Source organism: Podarcis cretensis (genome assembly GCF_951804945.1).
Source record: "Podarcis cretensis genome assembly, chromosome: Z".
NCBI classification, from domain to species: Eukaryota; Metazoa; Chordata; class Lepidosauria; order Squamata; family Lacertidae; genus Podarcis; species Podarcis cretensis.
The window spans coordinates 17316753-17336318 of NC_137184.1; the positions used below are offsets into that span (position 1 = coordinate 17316753).

General features: G+C 44.7%; 1 long non-coding RNA gene across 1 annotated transcript; it reads left to right on the top strand.

Annotated features, from left to right (window-relative positions):
• The first annotated feature begins 5025 nt into the window (after positions 1-5025).
• Positions 5026-19320, top strand: LOC307207552. The gene is made up of 3 exons (XR_013834712.1): positions 5026-5128; positions 15357-15452; positions 18660-19320. It is a non-coding gene; the product is annotated as an uncharacterized lncRNA (long non-coding RNA).
• Positions 19321-19566: the final 246 nt, after the last annotated feature.

The following is a 19566-nucleotide window of genomic DNA, read 5'->3' on the forward strand; positions in this document are numbered from 1 at the left end:
GGTAGGTTTGCCTAAACAAAAATGTTTTTACAGGTGCTTGTAGGCGCTGCCACACTAAAATATTGTTTCTTTTTCAAATATGGAATGAGTATTATATGGCACCTGGAACAGTGCCAGTTCCACAGATCAATATCCTTCTGGAGTTGTGGTGCCCAGAACTGGACACAGGACTCCAGGTGGGATCTGACCAAGGCAGAATAGAGTTTTAATTTAGAAATTATAATGAGAGAGAGTGGTGAGGGGGAGAGAGAAGGAGGGGGATATAAAATATTTGGAAAACAGCAGCTTTGTATACTCTTGCTGAGATTGAATTTGTGGTTATAATCTCCCCAGTGCTTAGATATCCCAGTCAGTGGTGAATGAAAAGAATCTCCCACTCCCACAATCTCCCACTCCCACAGTTTCGTTTATTTCAGATGTACCCAAATCAACGTTGTGTGTGTGTGTGTGTGTATGTGTGGCGCAACCGCAAGCCAAGAAAATATGTTAGAAAATTGACTTCAAAAGTTCCTTTTCAGCTTCTTGTAACCCCCTTAGCCTTTTCTCTTTCTTTCATAAAGAAAAGTGAGCACCATCTGGCAATCCAGGAGGTATTTAACCTTAACTCTGGTTTAATGTCACATTGGGATAACTTGATTCTCTTTTGCCTGAGATCACCTGCCTTTAAGGAAGGCTTTGTTACCGAGAGTCAACCAGCCGATGCGACATTAGACCTTTAAAGGGGCAGGGAAAAAGATGGAAGGAAAATGACTTCGCTCAAGTCTGCCCCCCCACTCCCCCCCCCCGGTGCCCATGCATAGTGAGCCCTCCATTCCCAGCAACCAGAATCTTTATCTTGCATATTTACTCTGTAGGCTTTCTGATCTGCTGAGTGGGCTTATGTCTTCTCTCTGCAAACACCGACCACATCTTGTTGAGGACAGATTAAAAAGAAGGACTTATTCACACAGCACAAAGTTAAACTACGGAACTCCCTGCCACAGGAGGCAGTGATGGCCATCAACTTGGATGGCTTTGCAAGAGGATTGGACAAATTCATGGAGGAGGCGAGGGTTATGGGTAGCCACTAGCCATGATGGTGATGTCCTGCCTTCACAGTGGGAGGCAGCAACGCTTCTGAATGCTAGTTGGTAGAAGCCTCAATAAGGGAGAGGGTTCTTTTGCTTGAGTCTTGCTTGCGAGTTTGTCACATGCATCTAATTAGCCCTTGTGAGAACAGGATACAGTGGTACCTGGGGTTACAGACACTTCAGGTTACATATGCTTCAGGTTACAGACTCCGCTAACCCAGAAATAGTGCTTCAGGTTAAGAACTTTGCTTCAGGATGAGAACAGAAATTGTGCTCCGGCGGCGTGGCAGGAGGCCCCATTAGCTAAAGTGGTGCTTCAGGTTAAGAGCAGTTTCAGGTTAAGAATGGGCCTCTGGAACGAATTAAGTTCTTAACCTGAGGTACCACTGTACTGGGCTAGATGGGTCATTGGCCTGAGCCAGCAAAGCTCTTCTTATGGTCTGATGGTTAGTGCAAATAGAAAATAGGTATAAAAGGAGAATTCCCAGGATGCTAAGATCTAGGTTTGGGGCAAGTACGCTTTGGAGAACCCCAACAGAGGTTTAAAATCACAAAGTGTGGAAACATATGCTGTTAGACCTCTGAAATATGCCCTTTGGAGTGAATTCCAAGAGTTCCCTTTTTCCCTTAGCATAGAAAAAGACTCCACATTTGCTGAGTTAAAAATGCTTTACTTAAAAACTCTTCTACGGCCAGGTTTATGTGTTTTTTCCCCATACAACATTCAGAAAAATTGCACAGGCAGTTAAACTTGGCTTTGTTCCAAAGTGGTAAAGGAATTCAAAATTATTGGTAAAGGAATTCAAAAGTGGCTTGTGAGAGCCATGTAGTCCCAGCTGGAGCAACCAGCTTAGCCCTCCTAACATGTTGAGCTTCTCAGGTAGACTAAAGGTAGAAAAAAAGGCTACCTATTTCCTCCCAAGGTAAGGGGAAATGGGCATAGTTAAGCCTGGCAGATCAGCTTATTCTGTGGTATTAACTTGCTCATGTATTACTTAGACCAGGCATAGGCAAACCTGGCCCTCCAGGACCAGTGGTCAGGGATGATGGGAGTTGTAGTCCCAATACATCTGGGGGGCTGAGTTTGCCTATGCCTGACTTAGACTTAAGCATGTTGGTTATATGAGGCTGGTTAACCCACACTTATGATTAGATGGGCTATGGGCATGTTCCAGTAAGCTCATCTTAATTTCTTAATGAGCCAACATCTATACTAAGGAGAGATGAGTTCTGATTTGAATCTGTGATTTCTGTTCATTTATCACCCACCATGGGATGTCTGGGAAGCAGCAGGGGTTATTTGGTAGAGGAGAATACTTTGCATATGCTCAGAGGTGTGTTTGCCTCATATGAAGATGGGAGAAAAAGTTCTTGGAGAAAGACATGCTTTGGGAGTTAAATGCCCAAGTATTAAACAGGTGTTTAATTTAAGCTGAGCTTTGGGATTTCTCTTCACCCATTGTTTCTCCAATTGTTCTACAAGAAGGTGGCAAATGTCAGAGAGCTGTCTAACAGTTTCTCTCTTTTCCTCCCCCCTCCTTGTTTCCACAGGTCTCCCTTAAGCCACCAGCTCAGTGTAAGAGAACATCAGTATGTGTGTGGGAGGGTGGGGGGGGGTAGTTTTCTGCAGAATGAAAAGGTCAAGAAAGCTACCAAGGTGAGCTGTGTTCTCCACACTGAAGCCAGATGTCTGCAGCAGCTCAGAGTCTCTACACCACTTCAGAAAGTACAAGGATCACCTGGCAATAAAGAGCTACAGAGGAGAGGGCTAATAACTTACATTATGTAATGCATAATTTTAACCCACTCCTTTAAAAACAGCTGCACTGGCTCCATAATAATCTGCCTGCTGAATCCGGCTGATGATCCTCCTGTTCCAGTATCCTCTCCTGACAGTGGCTACCCAGTTGCCCCAAGTGGGGAGCCCACAAGCAGGACCTGTGGAACAGTATTGTCCAATTGTTGTTCCCCATTATCTGCCATTTAGAGGTAAACTGCCTCTGGGCATGGAGGTTCTGCTTTCACAATAGACCTCTGCAAGAAGAGCCCTACTGGATCAGACCAAAGGAGGTCCATTTGGTCCAGCATCCTGTTCACACAGTGGCCAACCAGATCCCCCAACGGGAAGCCTGCAAACAGGACCTGAGCACAAGGAGAGCACCTCACTTCTCCTGTAGCACCCAGCAACTGGTATTCAGAGGCATTGCTTCCTCCAGCCATGAAGGCAGAGCACAGCCATTGTGGCTAGCAGCCCTTGATAGCCCTCAACATGAATTGGTTTAATCTGCTTTCTAAGCAGTCCACTTTGGTGGCCACCATTGCCCTCTTCGGGAGTGAGTGCCACAGTTTGACTGTGCGCTGCTTGAAGAAGGACTTTCTTTTATCTGCCCTGAATCTTCCAACCTTCAACTTCATTGGACGTCCATGAGTTCTAGTGTAATTATGAGAGTGGGAGGAAAACTTATCCTCTGTCTTCTTTCTTTAGGTGGACAAGATGTGAGTTCTAGTGCTAGTGGATTCACACAAGGAACAAGATCCATCTCCTCCTTATAGCTGGACTCTACAGCTGAAGATTCCTGCTCTGGGGGCTGATGGGCTGGAGGCTTCTTCTCAGGAGTCTTGGCCTGCCCTTCTGGTCCAGGTGCCCTCTATCACACAATCTGAACATCGCTGGCACAGGACCTCCTCCTCTTTTTTCATATGCAAAGGAGAGCTTCACTGATGGGAGTTGCAACTCAGTTTGGCATCAGTTGCTCAGAACAGCAGGTGGTGGTTTAATTTCAAGGTGCAAGAAGACTTCAGGGAGAAGCATTGGATGGTAGCTTTGCCCTGCTTTTCAAGGAACTGTTTGCATGAGAGAGAGAGGGAGAGTAGAGACCCAAATGGCTTCATCTTTCAGCGCATCAGTGAAGAGAATCAGATTTGCGGAGGGGTGGGGAGCAGAGATATCAGCATCCATAGGAGAGAGGATGCATTTTCCTGTAATCCACGGGTGATGTTTGTGGCTCAAGGGCTGCATTCCGTTCCGGGCAGCTTTCCAAGGGCTGCATGCCAGTGGTGGGCGGGGCTAGCGGCAAAAGTGGGCGGAGCAACAAATGTGAATTTTTCACTTTGGTGTAGTAGGCTCTGTTCTCCATCCAAGTAACTAAGAGTCATACTCAGAGCTCAAGAACACACCTCGGCCAAGAAAAAAAAACCCCAGGAGGGGTAAGAACATAAGAACAGCTTGCTAGATCAGGCCAGTGGCTCATCTAGTGCAGGCAACATTGCGTTAGATACAGTGGTACCTCAGGTTACAGACACTTCAGGTTACATACGCTCCAGGTTACAGACTCTGCTAACCCAGAAATATTACCTCGGGTTAAGAACTTTCTTCAGGATGAGAACAGAAATCGCATGACGGCGGCACGGCAGCAGCGGGAGGCCCCATTAGCTAAAGTGGTGCTTCAGGTTAAGAACAGTTTCAGGTTAAGAACGGACCTCTGGAACAAATTAAGTACGTAACCAGAGGCACCACTGTACACCAGAAAGCGACTTCTTCTGTCCCTTTTTCATTCAGCTCTATGAGGACTAGAATCTTACTTTAATTTTAGGGGAAGGGCAGCAGCCATCATTGCATGGGTCCCAGGTTCAAAACCTAGCTGCATCAGATAGAGCTGTCCAATAATGTTAAGAGCTGCTGCCCGTTCGTGTTGGCAATGCTAGGCTGGATGGACACTTGGTACAAGGCAGCACCTCACGTTCTTCTGTCGACATGCAGCCACCTAGAGGGGTGGGATCCTGCATTGTGGAGAGGGGAGGGTTGAACTTGATGACCTTTGGGGTTCCTTTTAACTCTACAGTCCTATGATTCCAAGTACAGCATGAATAAATTAAATATTCTTTGGGCTGGGAATTACGGCAGTTTTCCAGGAACAAGTTGCATCAGACTTCTGCTGCTGGCAAACAGCAACTCCCTTCTCCTGACGGCATGGCTGGCTGATGCCCTCTGGCTGGGTTGTCCTGTCGCAACATCCGCTTCAAGAAAGCCCTCTTCAAGAAGCTTCTCCCAAGATCAGGTTGGCACATTGTACAAGGTTTCTGTAGCCAAGCTCAGGGGCATAGGAAGGGGGGGGGGCGGTCTGCCCCAGGTGCCGTCATGGAGGGGTGTGTGTGACAAATTATCAAGGAACAGTTACTGCCCTACTAGGGCGGTTCATAAAAAGCTTTTTCGAAAATGCCTGCTCCAAAGGTCTTATCTTACTACACTAGGGATTATATAGCTATATATGAAATTTCATGCATATCAGTTAATATCTTGACCCTCCTCCACGAAAATAGCTGTTTACTTGGCCGTTTTCCTATGTGGTGAAGGCTGAAATTTCAATTCAGTGGAGCAGGGTCAAGATATTAACTGGCATGTTTTTTGTTTTGGTAAACCACTTTGCAGGTTTTTTTTAAATAAATAAATATAAATAAAACAACACAAGCCAAAACACAATCCATCCTGCAGATTTAAGTATCCGTCCACAGTCACCTACTTGTTATCGGAGGCCCAGAATCTATATTCCTTTGTAAGAAAATATGAAATAAAGTAAAACCATATTTGCAGGCAAAAAATAAAATAAAAAATCAGTGGGGGGGGGGGGGAGTTGTTGACAAGAAATTTTCCATACCAGGTACCACCTGACCTTCCTACGCCTCTGACCATGCTGTTGTCTCCTGGAAGCTAACAGCCCTACCTGTGTTTAGCAGGACGGGAAGAAATAGCTTATGAAGGAATCGGTTCTATCACCATGGATAAACCTCTCCAAGTAGCTCTCCTGGGTAACAGCTTGTTGAGGAAGGGGAGTTGAGTGATCTGAAGTGTTTACTTTCCAGAGCATTAGCGGCAGGCTTGGGAGAGCTGGATTGTGGGAGATCATTGTTCTTTTATCATCAAAATTAAGTGTAGGGGAGAAATTAAGAACATAAAAGCCTGCTGCACCAGGTCAATGGCCCATCACCTGCTCTCATAGTGCTTTTTATAGCATGCCTGTGCAAGCAGGACCTGAGCGCAACAACAACAGCCTCCCTTCCTCCCTTCCTCTTGTTGAGAGGCATACTGCTTCCAACAGTGGAAATGGAACATAGGCATTGTGGATAATGGCCACCAGTCTTCCAGCATTCAGTTTCATTCAGTTCCACCAGCATATTCAAACAGTTGGACGATGCCTCTGTATTGAAACCTCCGCATCCAACCCCCATTTAATAACCTTCAGCAAAGGAGAGTTGAAACACAGCGAACCCTCCTTGGAGGTCTTCAAGCAGAGGTTGGCTGGTCATATGCCAGGGATTCTTTAGCTATGATTCTTGCATTGTGGGGGGTTGGACCAGATGATCCTTAGCATCCCTTTTCAGTCTATGTTTGGGGCTATATGAATACCTGTCACTCAGAGGCAATGGTGGTAGGGTGGTCACTTTCCTGTCCCCCTTGTGAATTTCCTGGAAGCGTCTGACTAGGAGAAGCAGAAGGCTGGACAAGAGTTAGACTCTTGGTCTGATCTAACACGTTCTCATGTTTTTGTTTTAAATCTGAATGCCATTTTATATTCATCCTACTTTTCTATATAAAAAGGCACCCAACAGTCCAATAAGGACATTCATCCAAGCATTTAAAACCTCAATAAGAAAGCGATGCAAGCAAATGCTCCTTTAGGAAAGGTGGAACCATCCCACTTAGTGGAGATCCAGCTGGCAGAGATCAAGACCCCCCCCCCCCCGAAAAAAAAGATCTCTTCCAAGAGCAGCAACAGGGCTGGCTATAGTGTTTGCCTCTCATCCCAGCCTAGGGATTCAATTTCAGGGCATGGGCTTTGCAAACCCCCCTGTTAAATTTTAACTCCTTTCACATGGGCTGCCGTGAACTTTGCCTGACATCCAGAGGCATGCGACCCTGCCGTGTTTCATCAAGTTGCACTCCTGATCTCTGCAAACAGAGGATGGTGCCCATGGCCTCAGTGCAGTTCTCCTGTGAGTGGCTGGATATTGTGGTGTCCCATGGGTTTCCATAGTTAATATATGCTTCCTCCTCCGCCACCAATTTAAGTTGGAAGTAACTGCACAATTAGAGTAACAGAATTGTAGAGTTGGAAGGGACCCCAAGGGTCATGTAGCGCAATACCTTGCAATGCAGGAATCTCAGCTAAAGAATTCCTGATAGATGGCCATCCAACCTCTGCTAAAAAACCTCCATGGAAGGACAGTCCACTACAAGGATGTCCATTCACTGTTGAACAGCTCTTATCCTCAGAAAGTAGTTCCTAACATTGAGTTGGATATTTGAAGATGCCTGCCATAGTATCTTCTTTTCCAACATACCCAGTTCCCTCCACTGTTCCTCATAATGCTTGGTTTTCAGATTCTTGGTCATCTTGGTCATCCTCCTCTGCCCATGTTTCAGCTTGTCAATAATCCTTCTTAACTGTGGTGCCCAGAATTGGACCAGGACTCCAGGTGTGGTCTGACCAAGGCAGAATAGAACTGTACTTTGACATCCCTTTATCTGGACACTATACTTCTGTTGATGCACCCTAGCTTTTTTGATGCTACATGACACAGCAATTAGGACAGAAAGGTTTGTGTTCCTAGGATAGCTCAGTCAGTAGAGCAGAAGACTCTTAATCTTAGGGTTGTGAGTTTGAGCCCCACATTGAGCAAAAAGATTCCTGCATTGCAAGGGGTTGGACTAGATGACCCTCGTGGTCACTTCCAACTCTACAATTCTATGAAGAGTGGAAAGAGCAAGAAGTAACCGCCCTCAGAAAGGGATAACTCTGCACAATGTGCCTCTGTATGAGTCGGTGTTCAGGGCATGCCTCCTGAGATGCTACATGACACAGCAATTAGAACCTCCTCTGAGGTAAAGGAATTCTGTAAAATCCCTTAATCAGGGTGATCTGAGTGGTGCCATCAATGGGGTGGAGATGTATGGCAAAATCCCACCCCCACACAGGTCTTGACTGGCAGGGAGGCCTGGGCAGCAACTAATGCAGAGAAACCACATGCAACCACCTTCAATGGCAAGGAATTCTCTTGTCCCCTGCACAGCATTCAAGTGGAACAGAATTACCCAGCTGAAACTGTTTGGAATAAGGCAAGCCCAGAGCATAGGCAGCTTCCCTATACCGAGTCAGAGCCTTGGTCAGTCTAGTTTGGGATTACCTACACTGACTGGCAGCAGCTCTCCAGTGCTTCATACAGGGAATCTTTCCTAGCTCTACCTGGAGATGCCATTGAGGGTGGAACTTAGGAGTTTCTGAGCTGCAGACCTTCCCCATGCAGCTAAAACGGTTCCCTGTAAAGCCAAGTATGATCAGTTTCAGAGATCAATTGATTCCTCCCCTCAAACCCCTCCCAGGTGTAAAGAAAATATATATTTTCCTGATCAATTTCTGTTTAAGGGTAAGAATAAGTTTTTAAGGGCCCCTCATCCCTTCCCCACTCAAAAACCTCGTTGTCTTAAACCTTTTCTTTTTATTAAAAAAATAAGTGTCAATTTATTGGAAATAAATTGTTTTGTTCAGAATTCTGAGAACCACAGACCTAATTAAGGCATTCTGAATAACATCTTCGTATCTGAAGAAGTGTGCATACACACGAAAGATTATACCCAGAACAAACTTGGTTGGTCTCTAAGGTGCTACTGGACAATTTATTTATTTATTTATTTATTTATTTATTTATTCCAAATAATATTTATTCAAGTTTTAAAAGGTTACAAAAAGGAACACAGAATAGAAAAACAAAACACATCCAAGAAAAAAAATAAAAATAAGAGAAATAAAAAAGCAAAAACAGCTAAAAAGAAAAAAATACAATCAAAAAACAACAAAAGAACAAGTTAAAACAATATAACTCCCTTTCTTAACTTATCTCCTTGACCTCCTCACACCTCCCCTCTTTGTATTCTAATTCAAATAGATATTTCAGCAAATCCTTCATCTTTATTTTTATCTTTATAACTTATCTTAATATACTGTAATTTTCCATTCTCATTCGCCTATTAACCATCCACTTTTACTTTATTTAATCTTATTTAATCTTATTTCTCCTTAAAACTTATATATCTGAAATTATTCTCTTAGGACGATTCTCCTAGGGTCACAAAGATTCCATTCCACGATTTTCCCATCTCTCATTAAAAGAAAAAAAAAATTTTTTTTAATATCACTTTAAATTCCCAATTTTTCTTTCACCATCTCCCCTCCCCAGTCTCGGCCCCTGCCAACAGTTCTCCAAAGGTCCATCAACCCGGAGATCTTTATTTATTTATTTCGACTGCATTCAGACCAACACGACTACCTACCTGAATCTTGAATAACATTTGTGAGCCTTTAGTGCATTCATCCTGTCAGATAGTACTTAACATACTGTGCACTCCATGATAATCATTCAAAGTAATTATCCTTTGGGCTTGCAAAAGCAATTTTTTGCCAACCCAGAACTGTATGATTGAAAAGGACACTATGAGGCATGGTCCTATGAGAAGCTCATTGTGGACATGATGGAATTGTTAGAAAGGCATTGCCATCCCACCTCAGAGGTTGTGAATGGGGGACAGTGGGGGGGGGGGTCTTCTTGTTGTCTTGGGCCCAAGATGTGGTATATTTGTTGAGTGTCAGGCTAAGACCTGGGACACCATGGTTCAGTTCCCCCAGTCAGCCATGAAGCTTTCACTGGGTGACCTTAGGCCAGTTGCTATATCCCTTGGCCTAACCTACTGTTGTGTGGAAAGCCACGGATAGCTTTGTTGTTGTTGTTTAGTCGTTTAGTCGTGTCCGACTCTTTGTGACCCCCTGGACCAGAGCACGCCAGGCACTCCTGTCTTCCACTGCCTCCCGCCGTTTGGTCAAACTCATGCTGGTAGCTTCGAGAACACTATCCAACCATCTCATCCCCTGTCGTCCCCTTCTCCTTGTGCCCTCCATCTTTCCCAACATCAGGGTCTTTCCCAGGTAGTCTTCTCTTCTCATGGATAGCTTTACTCTCCTCCAATCCTCTTTTCAAGACATCAATGGGCTTATCCACTCTTATCTTTTGCCCAGCTCTTTCCAGGAGCTGGTCCATGCCGTAAAGCTCTATGTCTGAGTGCTGCTTTTGTTTTTGCTCCTTTGCCTGCTTTCCCTGTGAAAACCTGCTCTTTAAAGCTGAAGCACAACAAATGGCAATTCGGGTTTTGTGTGGATTGCCCTTTGCTCCGATACAGCATTAAAGAGCAGGTTTTCGCTGTGTGAAGAAGCACTTCACGAATCTTCCAGCATTTAGCTTCATTAGATGTCCAGTGTTATGAAATTGAGAGAGACTTTTTTCTGTCCAATTTCTCCATTACATGCCTAATTTAATAAACTTCTATCATGTCACTTCTTAGACATAAGAACATGAGAAGAGTCCTGCTGGATCAAGCCAATGGGAATGTGTTGCAAAAATTAAGTATGCTTTGCTTTTCAGGGACAAAAAGAAAAGAAAAAGGAAAAAGGAAAAAAAGAAATGGGTCTGGATCACATGTTGACAACGCAGGAAAAACAAATAGTCTCCACTGATTCTGGAATAAATGTTGTGTATACATAGCCTCCAATCAGGTGAAAAGGCCAACTCTGAAGCAATATTGGGGGGGGGGGAAATTTCCTAATAGCTGTTCGACCATGGAATGGACTCCCTCGGAAAGTGGTGGACCTTCCTTCTCTGGAGGTTTTTCATGTTTGGGATTCTTTAATTGTGATTCCTGCATTGCAGTTGGTCGGACTAGATTCTATTATCTGTGCCTCGGAATTTTCATAATAGTAATTTGCTCATAAGCAGGGGAAATGGCCGCAAAGGACAAGGAGGAATTTTGCAGGCCCACCAAGCAGCGCTGAGAGCAGCGAACAGATGCAACTCATCACACTAATCAGCTTTTCCTTCCCAGAGAGGTTGCTCTATTGAGAAAGAGATGTGGGGAGGGATCACTCTGGTCTCTCATGGCAACCCTGAGATGGGGATGAGAGAGTAGTGATGGGGGTTGGGGTTGGGAGAGAAACTGGGCTTTGATTTAATTTTTCCCCATGTGCCTTTCACAGGACTCGAATGAGCAAACAAAAGCCCCCTGGGAAAAGGGGTTGCTCATTTTTCTATTCCCCCTACCAACTCCTTTTCTTTCTCATTTTTTAAAAGAAGAGGGGAAAAATAGGGTTAGAGCAAGATGGATGGTCCTCCTGGCCAATAGGAGGAAGAACTCAGCCATCCCGGCTGTTAGCCCATTAGAGGACATTGATGATGGATGGCCCTAAACGGGGATGATCACCAGCCTCAGAAAGATGCATTCTTTTGTCAGACTTAAATCTGCAGCCTGGATTTGTCCCCAAACTAAAGCTGGTTTTCCTCAGAGTAGGACAAATTCAAGGGCTGACTTAAATCCATTGATTTCAATGGGGCAGCTTTAAGTAGGGCTGACATCAGGTTGCATTCAAGCAAGTTTTACTCAAAGTAGACCCATTGGGATTAACAGGCTGAAATTACTACTGTTTGTGGATGTTTCAGTGTGTCCCTTCTGAACAGGACCAGCACTGAAGGCGACTCACTGGATGCAATGAATACTACTATATTTTTTATTTATATGCACTATTTGTATCATGCTTTTTATATTATTGTACTTGTTTTAAAGAAATAAGGCTTGCTTCCAATACATTTGTTGTTTAAACTGTTTTTTTTATTATCTTATGTGTAAATTGCCTTGAGACAGTGGTTTGAAAGACAATAAATTAATTGTAGCAACAACAACAACAACAGCAACAACAACACAACCCCTTGCATTCTAATTTTTTGTTTCTGGGGTATGCTAGCTTCCCTTCCCCCACTCAACCATTCTAGATATTATTTATTTTGCTTCCTTTCATTTAATTTACATCCCACTGTCTTTTCCAAGGAAATCAAGAGGACGTACGTTGTTTCCCCGCTCCTCTCATTTAATCCCCACAACAACCCTGTGATGTAGGTTAGGCTGAGAGGCAGTGACTGGCCCCCAAGGTCACAACCAGTGAGCTTCATGTGGCCCAGCTGCAGGGATTTGAACCCTGGTCTCTCTCAGGTCCTACGAGTCTGACACTCTACCCACTACACCACCCTGGATTTCCCAGTGGTTGATGTTTTGAGGATGATCTCAACTGTCCTTGTAATAGGGGAGACTGACCTCTTATGACTGCTGCGTCAAGTGCTTGGGACGCCGCTGAAATTTGCGCAACGAAACAGCATATAGGCATGCGCACTGTTGTTCAGGGCTGGATTTCCTCTTTCATTTTATTGAAAGAGAGGTTAGGCTGGCCTCAACTAGAGCCAGGGCTTTTTCGGCTGCGGCTCCAACCTGGTGGAACACTCTGTCACAAGAGACTAGGGCCCTGCGGGACTTGACATCTTTCCGCAGGGCCTGCAAGACAGAGCTGTTCCGCCAGGCCTTTGGTCAGGGCGCAGCCTGACTCCCTCCTTTGGCAAGCTTTACAAAACTTTAGTTTATGGTTGCCATCAATTTTGATTTTAATTAATTTTTATAATGTTTTTATAATGTTGCACTACTTCAGTGTTGTTAGCCGCCCTGAGCCCGGTTTCGGCTGGGGAGGGCGGGATATAAATAAAATTTATTATTATTATTATTATTATTATTATTATTATTATTATTATTGCATGTCACATTTTAAAAACTTACTAGTACTGTGATGTGTGTGTGTGTTTTGGGGGGTCAATCCTACAGCGCCTGCACCACCTCTGAACAGATTCACCCATATGGCTCTGAAACAGTGTTGGCCACTCCATTCCCCACTGAAAAGCTCCCCTCTGGATGAGGCTCCCTGATGAGCTGGGCACGCCTGGGGTTTTTTTTGGTGACGGGGGTGGGGTGGGGTCTCTATTCTCCTTCTTCCCCCATCAACCCGTTGACCTGCCTTTGACCTGTGAGTGCTTCTGTAATGGCATTGACTTCTATCCATAATGTAGCAGGGGCAAGAAGGAAGAAAAATGGTGGTGTGTGTGTGTGGAAATTAAAGAGGGAGGGCGCTGCTGTGTCCCCTGCCAAAGGGGGATTTGAACAGGCCCACCATCCTTAACAACTTGGGACCCACAATATTGCTTTACCCCATACATGCCTGCTTGACCTCTTCAATTGGCAGAACTGGCACTACTGGTGTCACATAAAACCTGTTCCACATTTGTAAGAAATAAGTCTGCACTCTTTTCACTTCCCACAAAGCACCTCAAAGTGATTTGCAATCTAATTGCATACAGTATTTGTTTTGGGGGTTTTTTGGGGGGGGGCAGTTTTGGTACTACTTAACTATAACCACCTCTAGAGACGGTATGCAAGAAAATCAATATAAGATGAACATAAAAAATGGGTTAAAATAATAAAGATTTGAATTAAGTTAAAATGCCTGCAGGGTGACCACGCTGGGTCTAGTGGGGCTTCCTCCCAGGTAAGCACGCGTGGCATTGCAGCCTTAATTGTTAAAGCAGATTGGACCTACTCATCTCCTACCTTATTACCTGGCATGTACTCATGATATCCTGCAGTGCCAGCTTATCACCATTCTATTTCCCCTCTGACAACAAGAGACTTCAAGTCTAGGGCCTACCCTACTTCTCACAATATTGGGATTCCCAATCTACTGAGAGCCAGTGTGGTGCAGTGGTTAAGAGCAGTAGACTCGTAATCTGGTGAACTGGGTTCGCGTCTCCGCTCCTCCACATGCAGCTGCTGGGTGACCTTGGGCTAGTCACACTTCTCTGAAGTCTCTCAGCCCCACTCACCTCACAGAGTGTTTGTTGTGGGGGAGGAAGGGAAAGGAGAATGTTAGCCGCTTTGAGACTCCTTCGGGTAGTGATAAAGCAGAATATTAAATCCAAACTCTTCTTCTACTGTGGCGATCACACAGGGTTCCCAGACGTTTCACCGTCTATTGATCCCTGTGCCACCACTTTATTTCTCGTTGCCATCACCCAGGCCCTATCTGGTACAATACTGAGTCCAGTCAGGGTTAAGTTGGAACATAACTTCTGTTTATTTATTGGCGCTGTGGGTAAAAGCCTCAGCGCCTAGGGCTTGCCGATCGAAAGGTCGGCGGTTCGAATCCCCGTGGCGGGGTGCGCTCCCGCTGCTCGGTCCCAGCGCCTGCCAACCTAGCAGTTCGAAAGCACCCCCGGGTGCAAGTAGATAAATAGGGACCGCTTACTAACGGGAAGGTAAACGGCGTTTCCGTGTGCGGCTCTGGCTCGCCAGAGCAGCAATGTCACGCTGGCCACGTGACCCGGAAGTGTCTCCGGACAGCGCTGGCCCCCGGCCTCTTGAGTGAGATGGGCGCACAACCCCAGAGTCTGTCAAGACTGGCCCGTACGGGTAGGGGTACCTTTACCTTTACCTAACAAGTGTGTGGTTTCATAAACGGTATCAGTCAATTACAATCATGGGGTGCCTATCAAGACCTACAACTTCCGCAACCTGCTCTCACTCACTAAACCACCTCTCAGATATTTACTTGTCTTCCTAGCTCCTAACTGTTCCTGACTCAGCTCATTTCGCTACACTAACTCAACCTACCCACAGACTCTATCCCAATTCACTCCCACTCCAACCAACCACCCAACTCCCAGCGAACAACTCCTTTGCCTCTCCCAGAACTGGTTTTATAGTCCCTCTGACTCCACCCCCCTGGGTTCTGATTCTGTTTAACTATTTCACCTCCAGCACTCTCATATGTTCACGTCACATCCACGAGCTCCATTTTCAAGTCGTCCCCCCCTCCCCAAAGTCATTAAGACTTTGGCCTTGATCAGTCCCTCCATCGTAAAAGACCCAATCTAAATTGAAAATCAAAACCATTTGGGACTGAGTAGAGGCTTGGAGCCACATCTAAACTTTTAAAATTCATCATTTCACCAGCTGAGACTTTGATAGCACAACCACCCTCCCCACTCCAAGAGAATCTCCAAAGCCAAATGATATTTTACATACAGTGTGAATGTGGTAAAAGATGTGGAACACAGTCAGCTCACAGGAACAGGCAGATGGAGGTGGTGGAAGAGAAAATTCACTGCTCTCTTTAAATAGATGCAGGCTTTCACAGCACCCAGACATGTTTTCCTGAAAACTGGGTGCGTTGTGATGAGACTTTGCTGGATTGCATCAAATCTGGTCATTACAAAAATCAGGAAACTCTCTTCTTTTGTTTTCCTTTGGTGTCCTCTGCTCTGGTGCACTATTGGCCACCAAGGATCTATCTCTTTCTCTCTTTCTCTCTCTTTCAGGAAGGTGATGGATGGTTGGTGAAGGACCCTGAGTGAGAAGCAAGGAAGGGAAGACCTCCCATCATGAGACACCTGGAAAAGAAAGGGAAGTCCCAGGTGAGAGGACTCTGTGCTTTCATTTCTCTTTCTCTCTCAGTTTTCATTTTTGTCCAGATTAGTTTCTTTTATTTTCTTGTATCATGAAAAAGCTTTAATAAAACCTTATTTTTAAAAAAGAAAGGAAATAAGCAAACAAGGAAAAGAGGCATAGTGACGGTTTATTTGTTAGTTGCTTATTGCATTTATATCCTACTTTTTCCTCCCAGGAGGTTAAGGTGGCATACACGATTCTCCCCTTCCTCATTCAATCCCCACAAGAAAAAGTCTCAGAGTGGCTCCACAATATGAAATTAATTTATTTCATAAAATTTATGCACCGCTTGATTGTAAAAACAAAAAGATTCAAAGCAATATATAAAAAGATAATAAAATTGTCAGTAAGAAGAACCAACAACAATACTTTTCATTGCTATTCTTAGCAGTCTCCTACTATTGATGGTTTTATTATAAACCTTTGTAATACTTCTGTTGTTGTTTTTAAAGTTTGCTACACACTGTTTAGAGATGCTTTATATTTTAAGTGGTGTAAAAATGATCTTAAATGAGTAAATAAAACTTTTCTCTCTCCTCTCTGCTGGAAAGGATATGATTTCAGACACAGGTGTGTGTGCATGTGTGTATGTCTGGGGTTCCTGTTTAGGGGGAGGGAAAAATTAATATCCCATTTTTATTATTATTAATGGCAAGCGTATCTTGAGAGACTGTCTATTAAGCCTCAGAAAGCAGGTATCTCAGAAAACCTCCACCTGCATTGATGCTGAAATTCAATCCAACTGCAGGACACTTGAATGTGTGTAGAATTTCTCTTCCTGAGAACTGTGGCTTTTGCTGTTTCTTTTTAATGCAAGTTTCTCTCTCTTAAAATGGAGAACGTGTGCATGAAAGTGTGCCTATGCATTGGGGGGGGGCAAAGTGTGGCGAAACTTCTGCAGCTCCTTGTCCCCTCCCATTAGCAGCTTAGCTCACAGGTAGCCCAGGTGGTACCCACCAGTTGTGGTTAGACCATGACACCATCCATGGTTGTTGGTTGAAATCAGAGCAGGTGTCTGGATTTTCTGTTCTGGCATCAGGGACTCAGGTTCCTTGCTCTACTTGTGTCAGGTGAGAAAGTCCAGTTACCTGTTTGTTCAAGAAGGGTTCTACTCTACAACATCCAGAGGGGCACAGGTTGCCTACCCTTAGGACCCAACCCTTAATATTATTGACATAGGTTGATGATAAAAATGTAACAAAAGTACCTAAGAAGAGCCTGCTGGATCAGGCCCAAGGGATCGATCTAATCCAGTGTCCTCACAGTGGCCAAAAAGATGCCCCAATGTGAAACCAGCAAGTAGAACCCAAGCATCAGAGTCCTCTCCTCTCCTGTGGTTTCCAGCAACTGATATTTAGAAGTTCTGCTGCCTCAAATTATAGAGGAAGAACACAGACATTATGGCCAGTAGCCCTCATTGGCCCTCTTCTCCTCCATGAATGTGTGTACTCCTCTTTTATAGCCATCTAGGTTGGTGGCCACCACTTGCCTCCTGAGGAAGGGAGTTCCATAGTTCAACTCTGTGCTGCATTTTACATGTCCTGCATCTTCTAGCATTCTACCGATTTCATTATTAAATAACGATTACAAAATATTTGCATTTGTTATGGCAAATAGAATGAAAAAAATCTTAAAAGAATTTATTCACCATGACCAAGCTGGATTCATTCCAGGCAGACAAATCAAAGATAATATTAGAAATGTATTGAACATTATAGAGTTATCTGGAAGTGAGAAATGAGAAAAAGCAGCATTAATGTTCATAGATGCAGAGAAAGCATTTGATAAATTTTCTTGGAGCTTCATTGAAAAAGGTGATGGAGGAGATGGGATTTGGAGAAAATTTTAATAGGGGAATGCAAGCTGTTTACTCAGATCAAAATGCAAAAATAAATCGGGTGATAACAGATAAATTTAGTATACAAAAAGAAACGAGAGTCAGAGAAAAACTTTTCTCTATCTACTTCCTCACCTTTTCTCCAAACTAAGAAGCCCCCCAATGCTGCAATCTTTCCTCATAGGGGAGTCACTTCAACCCCCCCCCATTCATTTGGGTTGCTCTTTTCTGAACGGATACAACCCTGATTTCCCATTTCCATTCTCTTTTGTGCTGGCCCTCGTCTCCTCTGCCTACTGTCTCCTGTCACAGAAAGCAAGAGAACTGTTTCCAGGGAACCTTCCAGGGAGGGGGTCAGAGTCAATCAACGTTTGCAAAATGAAAAAAGACAAGTAAGCGGCAGCATGATAGAGGTTAATAAAGCTATCCCCAGCATAGAGAGAGTGGATAGAGAAAAGTTTTCCTCCCTTTCTCAAAACACCTAGAACTTGGAAGATTCATGACGGATGAAAGAAAGCCTTCCTTCATAGTTAAAACTATGGAACTTGCTCCCACGGGAGGCAGTGATGGCCACCAACCTAGATGGCTTTAAAAGAGGATTGGACCAACTCATGGAGAAGGAAAGGGCTACTGATGGATGCTAGCTATGCTCTGCCTCCACTGTAAGTAGTACAGTGGCAATAATATGAATACCATTTGCTGGAAACTGCTGGAGGGGACCGTACTCTTATGCTCTGGTTTTGCTTGAGGGTTTCCCAGAGGCATCTGCACAGCCACTGTGAGAACAGGATACTGGACTAGATGGGCCTGGTCCAACACAGCTCTTGTTATGTTCTTATGCAAGAGCTGCTCTGGTAATGGGGTGTGCGTGTGCGTGAGTGAGTGCATGAGTATGCATCACTGCCAACTTTTGAAAATGCAACAGAGGACTTACTCCCCGCTCCCCCATCCTCTTCTGGAAATTCCTGCTCCTTGACCACAGTGTTTGACCCAGCCAAGTAAAGGAAGTACATGACAGGATCTTGAGCATAACCAGACAGGATATTTTCAGATTCATTTTATGTTCTTGAACATATGCTAAAACAAACAAACAAAAAAATTATTAATCTGGCAACATTTTAAGGCTAAAGCAGGCTAAAGCTGCCATGACTATCTCCATGGATCCAGCATCTGCTTAGCTTATTGGGAAATGGTACTACAGCTCTCACTAGGCCTATTTGTCCTGAACTATGTTTTGCAAGGCTCATCTTAATTTGATTGCAAAGGTGGTGACTTCTTCAGAGCTGGGCTTATTCTAGGTTTGGGGTTGTTGTTGTTGTTTCCCCCTCCCCCCCAGCTTATCTGAATGGCTGAGGAGGCTCGCATTTAATCAAGATTTCAACATGGAACACTGGGAAGAAATTGTCATGACTTATTGCAAAGAATTATGGGAAATCAGAAAGCTGGTGTAAACTATTTATCTCATTTATTTCAACCATTTGTATACTGTACTGCTTAGTTAAAGCAGACCAATTCTGCATTGCAAAGATGTCTGCAGACAAGACATGAAGGCTGGCAACATCAACCTGTAGAGAATCCCTTGCAGACAAACGAAAGGGTCTGGAGCAGGGGTCGGCAACCTTTTTCAGTTGTGGGCCGGTCCACAATCCCTCAGACCATGTGGTGGGCCGGACTATATTTTGAAAAAAAATAATGAACGAATTCCTATGCCCCACGAATAACCCAGAGATGCATTTTAAATAAAACCACACATTCTACTCATGTAAAAACACACTGATTCCTGGACCGTTAACGAGCCGGAATGAGAAGGTGATTGGGCTGCAACCGGCCCTCGGGCCTTAGATTGCCTACCCCTGGTCTGGAGCATGGGTCGGCAAACTAAGGCCCGCGGGCCGGATCAGGCCCAATTGCCTTCTAGATCCGGCCCGTGGATGGTCCGGGAATCGCCGTGTGGATCACAAGCGGTTGGATCACCAATGCGCACATTCTTTTCCTCTCACACATGGCGGCACTTTTCTCCTCAGCGATGGAACAATCTTGTCCTATATTGGGCGCTGTTGACAGTGGGAGTCAGCTTGCGGGTTGGCGGATGGCTCTGTCTCCTCCTCCACGGTGCCTCTCCATCCGTGGCTCCTCTGCCAGGGCTGCTGCTTCTGTCTTCTGCCGGCCAACGCAGCCTCTTACCCTGCCATGGCGCCTGGCTGAAGAAGCCCAACTGCAGGTATTGGTACGACAACTGGGAC